This window comes from Capsicum annuum, chromosome 1 (assembly GCF_002878395.1).
Source record: "Capsicum annuum cultivar UCD-10X-F1 chromosome 1, UCD10Xv1.1, whole genome shotgun sequence".
Lineage (NCBI taxonomy): Eukaryota > Viridiplantae > Streptophyta > Magnoliopsida > Solanales > Solanaceae > Capsicum > Capsicum annuum.
Genome location: NC_061111.1, coordinates 236,658,575 through 236,666,018, shown reverse-complemented (window position 1 = coordinate 236,666,018; position 7,444 = coordinate 236,658,575).

The following is a 7,444-nucleotide window of genomic DNA, read 5'->3' as shown; positions in this document are numbered from 1 at the left end:
CTTTCTAGCATTGAGGAAAGATCTACTTTATTTGAGCAAATTCAGAATCGTTAGTTTAAGGACAAGGGACTTTGTATCATCTGTGATTAGGTACTAAGGGGTGAGTCCAGGAGGGATACCATAGATTTTGAGGGTATTCTAAGATATGATGGTCGTATTTATATTTTGAAGGTTGGATACTTGATTTAGTTTATATTGCATAAGGCTCAAAGCTCTAGATACTCTATTCACCCTGGGATAACTAAGATGTATAGGGATTTAATACAGCACTGCTAGTGGAATGGCATAAAGATAGATGTAGTGGAATTTGTATCTCATTGCCTATGTTGTCATCAAGTGAATACCAAGCATTAGATACCTGGTGTCCTGATTCAGAGATTGGCCATTATCGAGTGAAAGTGGAGCAAATTACCATGGTCTTCATTTGTAGGTTGCCTTGCACCTCCTCTGGTTCTGATGGTATTTGGGTCATTTTAGATCAGTTGACCAAATCAGCATATTTTCTTCCTATTCAGATGTCCTTTAGTGCCAAGAGGTTAGCCCATATTTATGTTTATGAGATAATTCGCTTTCATTGAGTGTCCATACCCATTATTTCAGACAAGGGATCAATATTTACTTCTAGCTTCTAGAGGACTTTTTAGGAAGATTTGGGCGGCCAAGTGGATCTTTGGACCACTTTTCACCCTCATACCAATGGTTAGTCAAAGTGGACTATCCAGATTCTTGAGGATATGCTCTTAGTCTGTGTTATGGATTTTGGAGATCGGTGGAAGTAACACCTAGTATTAGCGGAGTTTGTATATAATAATATCTATCATTCAAGTATTAAGATGGAATCATTTAAGGCACTATATGGTAGGCATTATCGATCTATGATATGGTAGTTTGAGACCTCTAAGGTTAGCCCTGTGGTACTGACTTACTTCAAAAGTCTTTGGATAGAGTCAGTGTATTTCAAGATAGGATAATGGTGGCTTAGAGTAGGCAGAAGGCTTATGTAGATCAGCGACTTCATGCCTTAAAGTTTGGAGTTAGATATTGGGTATTTCTTTGAGTATCGCCCATGAAGGGAGTGATGAGTTACTGAAGGGAGGAAAAACTTAGCCTCGAATATATTGAACCTTTTGAGATACTTCACACAATTGGAAAGGTGGATTATGGGTTGGCTTTGTCCCTAGATTTTGCCACTGTTCATCCATTCTTTCATGTTTTTATTCTACAACATTGCATCCCCAATGAGTCACATGTGCTTTGGTGGGACTCAATTTAGTTGGATGAGAGATTGACCTTTGTGGATGAGTCGATTCTCTTATAGACAAAGATGCCAGATGGTTGTGCGCTAGTGAGATTCCAATAGTTAAGGTTTAGTGGAGATGACGCCCAGTAGATGAGGCTACTTAGGAGATCAAGAGCAAGATGCGGGCCTAGTATCCCCATTTATTTAAGCCTTCAGGTATATCCTAACCCTTATTTTACAAATGAAAGTCATTTTAGTAGTGGATATTGTAATGACCCTCCAGGTCATTTTCTACTTTTCCATATTTTTCACCATTAATAGCTCTCCTATAGTAGCCCTAAGTCATTTATGACTTATTGGAGCTGACAGTTCAATTATCGAGCAGTTTTTTCTTAGAGCTAGTTCTCTGTTTTAAAGTCTTTTCTAGTATAGATTAGCTATTGGGCATAAACTTAAGGTTAACAACCTTATATGCCAATTCTGACAGTTCCATCAGGTCCAGAACATTGATTTTAGGCTAGGGGGCCTTTATTTATGGTCCCAAGGTTTCCATACTTATTTTGGGCTATTGGATGGATTTTGGTAAAAGTGGACCTTAGGTGTAGGGCTCATATTTCACTAAAATGACTCCAGATAGAAAGTTTAAAAATGTCATTGAGTCCTGAATGTAGAATTTGATAGGGTATCATAGTTCGTTTGCGTTCACAAGATTCTGAATGAATCTCTAGGTAGTCAGTGGAAACTTTATAAAATCCAACTTCAGCTGGTGCATGGACTCAGCTGGTGCAACTGCTTAAGTGGACCTTTGGATTCTTAAGAGTTGGTCGATTTAGGAGCCAGGTGGTCATTTAGAGACCAAATTCTAGTCCCACACACCATCGCTTAAGAAGATGCCCAATTGCTTTAGCGGGTATTGCTTAAGCGACATGTTGTCCGCTAATGCAGAGGTAGTCGCTTAAGCACCCTGATGTTGGTTTTATGGTGGCCTCTTAAACGGTAATCGAAGGGCATTTATTTCAGCCCCCACCCATTTTTATCCCATTTTCACCAAGTTCAAAGAGCATTAAAGCCATAGAGAGCTTGGAGAATTAGGAGATTTACTATCGGGTGGTCATGCGGTGTTGGTGAGCACGAAAAGTCATTTCCTCATTGTAATCCATGTAAGTCTTATCTAATTCTTGGTTTAATTCTCTGATTTAGTCATAAATCCCTAGTTCTTTTATGGGTTAAATTTAGTATCATTTGAGCTTAGAATTTACTCATTCTTAAGAATAAATAATCCTTAAGCATAAAGGGGACGTGTTGACAATTTTGAAAATGTAATTCTGCAAGCAGGCTCTACATGGAATTTTGACTCTATTTTTACTCGAATCATAAAAATGCAATATGGATTTCATTATTCTTGTATTAATATATAGATCACTATTTTGATAGTGCGGCACTATGTGGAGGCTTCTCGAAAGGGAAAATCTCTAGTTTAGCAGACTTTATTGGGCTTTCTTCGATGTCTAGGTAGGCTAGACTTATTCTCCTTTTAGATTGAGCTTAATGATAGTATCAGTATGATATTATTCTAGTTTTGCATTGGGAATTATGAATTTGTGGTATACTTAGCAAAATTTAGACTATTTAGTTGGTTAGCTAGCCCTATTTAGGCAGAATTGACCTACTACCCATTCCTTAGGTGGAATTGCTATCCTAGTACTTAATGAGACTTGTGAAGCACCTTGTAATGGAATTTCAGAACCTTAATCTAGTTTGGGGTACAATTTGTCTTAAAATGGACTTTTGGGGTTAGAAGTGGGCCCATTTGGTCCAATCTAGGTCAATGTAATTCAATCTTGTATGTGTAGGGTTAAGTGCATAGGAGGATTATAAGAATATTTATAATAGACTTAATAGACCTTTATAAGTCATCATATTTACATTTTTGAGCCCAAGGAGGATTTATAAAAATTTTGACTTGTTCTAGGCTTGTACTTGGGAGTTACTAAGACCGATTTAAGTCTGGCACCTATGATAATATTACTACCGATTTTAGTTCGGTATCATGGTATTATTGTCGGTTCGATTCCATTATGTGAGATACTATTTTTGGTTAAAGTCCAACATTGTGAGGCTAATTATGATGGTTATTGAACCAATTCAAGTCTGGTGTTTATGATATGGAAATATCCACAGTTACGGTTTTGAGGTTCGGGTATTTTATGAGTGTATGATCTTACTTCTTCTTGATTGATCCACCAGGCTTATGGGGGTTCACACTAGATTTTTTACTTTTATTTGCTTCTCCTGTGCTTCTGAGGGCCCAATTATGCTATAGATAGTTAGGTACATTTTGATATTAGTTTCTTGATTTTTTATTCTCAGTAGTTGGAGCATTATTCTAGGTTTGCCCTTTTTTCCTAACTTAGTTTATTATCTTTCATTGTATTGTATTTATATTATAATCTAGCTCAGTCTACCGATGATGCCTATTGAGTACACATTACGTTGGTATTCTTATTACACTTCTGTAACCTTTTTTGAAGAAGATCTGAGTACTAGTTGCCACCATTGACGTTATGTTAGTAATAGTGTTTCTATTTGAGACTATTGTATGTTTGCTACTCATAGTACTCATATTTTTTTGCTAGAGGCTCTTGACCGACCTTACTAGCGAGGTCGTGGGATATTGCTACTATATTCCTTATTTACCTTTAGTTATGTTGTTATCCTTATATTTCATGACTTGTAACCTAATTACTTGTGTGATTCTAACATTTATGTTATTTTCCAAAAACCAGCCTATTACTTGTCGTTTCGATCCTTGATTTGGCTTACGTATTGATGGTATAAAGTAGGTGTATTCATACTCATGAAATTGGGTTATTCCGAGAGATTAATTCCTAGACTATATTTAGCTAGAGGTAGTTAATGGGGTTTTAATAATAGAGTTATTGTGATGAGGTGTAGCAGTAGAGTACTCTAGAAGAGGTTAGGGATAATGAGTTTACTTCCTAGATTGCAAAAGGTTGCAATCAATTTTGTTGCTTTGTGATTAGTAAAGTTGTTGGTGAAATACTGCTAGGGTAGGTCGGGTTTTACTCCCTTGAGCTAGGAGATTTCCACCTAAACATCCTTTGTTATTTAGTTTACTGATATTTACTTTGTGTTTCTGTTATTCTTTGTTTTCCTCATACAAGTACTAGGTATTAAATTAAGCCCTTGTTGTTGTGGTGGATCTATATAAGTCATCATTTAATTTAAGAGCACCAGATTAAAGGTCTTCTTTACCTAAACTCTGTGCTAAGTAATAATATGCCAAACAAATTGAAAGAAAGGGAGTAATAGTAAATATATGTTGAAAGAAAATCTTTTTCAATTTATTGATGCATATATTTATATTTTTTCTTGTAGCATTCTTGTCTAATGAGTCTGAACTATGTGCACCTAGTAGTCCAATCCCAACTCAATTGGGGTTGGTATCTATGAGCCTGGTATGCATATCACGACGATTTGGCACCATTACCATCTGTAGGTGCTGACAGAATCAAAATCTAGGGATTGTGTATGAGTAACATTATATGATATTATCAGAATAATGTATAAAATTTGGCCATGATGCCTTACATGAGAAAATGAACATCAACTCAAGCCTTTCTAGCCTTCTAAGAGCACATAATTCTAATGTTAGCCACATCCCCCAATGTTTAATATTGTACCCTAAACATTTGAACATGTTCAATAGGATTACTTAAAAAAACAGACACAAGTCAAAAAATATTCTTTGAATTCTACCACATGCTTTAGCAAATTAGCATGGAAAAAACACATTATGCATCTTGTCATAATCATAATATCAAACTAAGCACTTAAACATTAGCCAATGTCGAAATTCATACACAGAGGCATGCACTTAACCCTACACATACAAGATTGGATTACATATATTTTAGATGTTTTTAGGAATAAAAAATTGTTAAAAATCCATCAATACCTCACTCACATACACATACAACAACCATTGAGGCAGAGCTTTAGCTTAGTGAAGGGAAGAAGAAGAAATTGAATTGTATTTTGTGCATTGAGTTAGTTACAATGTAACTCACATGACATGTACTTATAGGCTCACATGATCTTCTAGAAACTTCCTACCAATCTCTAACAACTTGATCAAGTGGATAACTAATTAACCTACTCAGCTAACTAACTCAAAATCCAATGAAATAGTAAAAACAGCTTCAACAGTGAAAATAGTTTCAATGCAACAGTAAAGCAGTAGCTACTTTGATATGATAAACCTATAATTTTAACACTCCCTCTCAAGCTGAAGGGTTTAAATATTGAGCACACCAAGCTTTCTTAAGAGATATAAGTGTTGATCCTCACTCAAACTCTTAGTTAGGATGTCTGCAACTTTTTGACTTGTTTGTACATACATAGGTTGAATTAACCCGTCTTTGATTTTGTCCCAGATGAAATGACAATCAATCTCAATATGTTTTGTCCTTTCATGGAATATGGGACTAACTGCTAGCTGAATAGTTTATTTTCTATTGCTAAATATTGTAATAGGCTTACTATAGGTACATTCAGTTCTGAAAATAGACCTTCCAACCGAGTTACTTTTGCTAAGGCTGAGGCCATGCTCTTATACTCTGCCTCAGCTGGACTTCTAGACACTGTGTGCTACTTCTTAGACTCCCAGGGTATCAAAGAGTTACCAAACTATACTACATAACCTATAACAGATCTTCTTGTGTTTAGGTGTGTAGCCTAATCTGAATCACACTAACAGACAAGTTCTGTAGTAGGCTGTGCCCTGTGCCAAACACCCTGTCCTATAATACCTTTCAAGTACCACACCACCCTATTTGCAGCTTCCAAATGGGACTTCTTAGGTCGCTGTATGAATTGACTCAAGGTTTGCACAACATAAATAATATCAGGCCGCATTATTGTTGCTTACATTAACTTCCCAATGAGCCTTTGATAGGATGTAAAATCCTTTAGAACAACATCTCTTGTAACACCTATTGCTTTATCTACCTCAATAAAAGTTATCTTGGCATTAGTTTCTAATGGAGTAGGGGTTGGTTTATGATAATGCTCAAACTACACCTCTCAATGAGAATGTAAGCAATCGTTGTCAATATAAAATCCAACTAGGTTGGGGTCGAATCCCACATGGAATATGGTGTGAACATAAGTCATTTACAAATCAATCAACTGATAGTTGGATGTTCCCATAAATGGGGGGTTTTTAGTTTAACAAGTAATTGTCAGTTGCTTTAATCAGTGTTCGTAATCAAGAGCTTCTGGAAAACCAGAATTATGTTCACTAGGGCTTCCAGTACTTGATAGATGCTAACGGTGGTTCAAGATTCTCATGGTAGGTAGGAGAACAAGTATATTTATCAACGTTATTCTTAAATGTCTCTCGACCTACTTAAGCATTTAATTACCTAATCCTTTCGGACTTAGGGAATTTATATTCACTGCCCAGATTTTACCTCAGGTTAACCAACCTTGTTACAGCACTGATTATTAAACGGAATATTTCTAAGTCCCTGTCGATAACTCACTTCCCATTATATTTTATTTCTTTCTCAAGCAAACCAAATCAGGTGTTATCTATTGTTTGCAACCAACAGACGTTAATTAAAACCTCAGAATTGTCAAGAAATCCTACCACCTTTTGAATCTTGAACACTTAGCACTTTATCAAGACCTAACCCTAGATCTTATAATTCAGGTTGAAGGAATTTATCCACTCATAACGCTAAAATCAAAACAACAAGTTGTATTCATGCTTGGAAGGTTAAACTTACCAGAAAAAGAAGAATAACTAGTGAATTGCAGATTAGATCGCAAAGGAAAATCCCAAAATAATGATAATAATCTCTTCAAAGTATTTGTTTTCAAGCCAAGAAATTTGAGAGAGAAAAATATCAAAAAGTACTGTCAAAACTCAATGTGCGGATCTCTTCAGAAAACCCTAAAACAAAGCTTTAAATAGTTCACCCTAATTATAGAAACAAAATAATAGAATTCAGAAATCCCACGTATTAGGTGACAAAATTTGTGATAGCCTATCAGGAGGCTGACGGCTTATCACAAATGTCGTCAGCTCCTTCTTCAGCTTTGGCTCTTTCTGTTTAAGGCTGATGGCAAACTTGACAACTTATCAGCTCCATGACGGCCTATCATAAAATGTCGTCA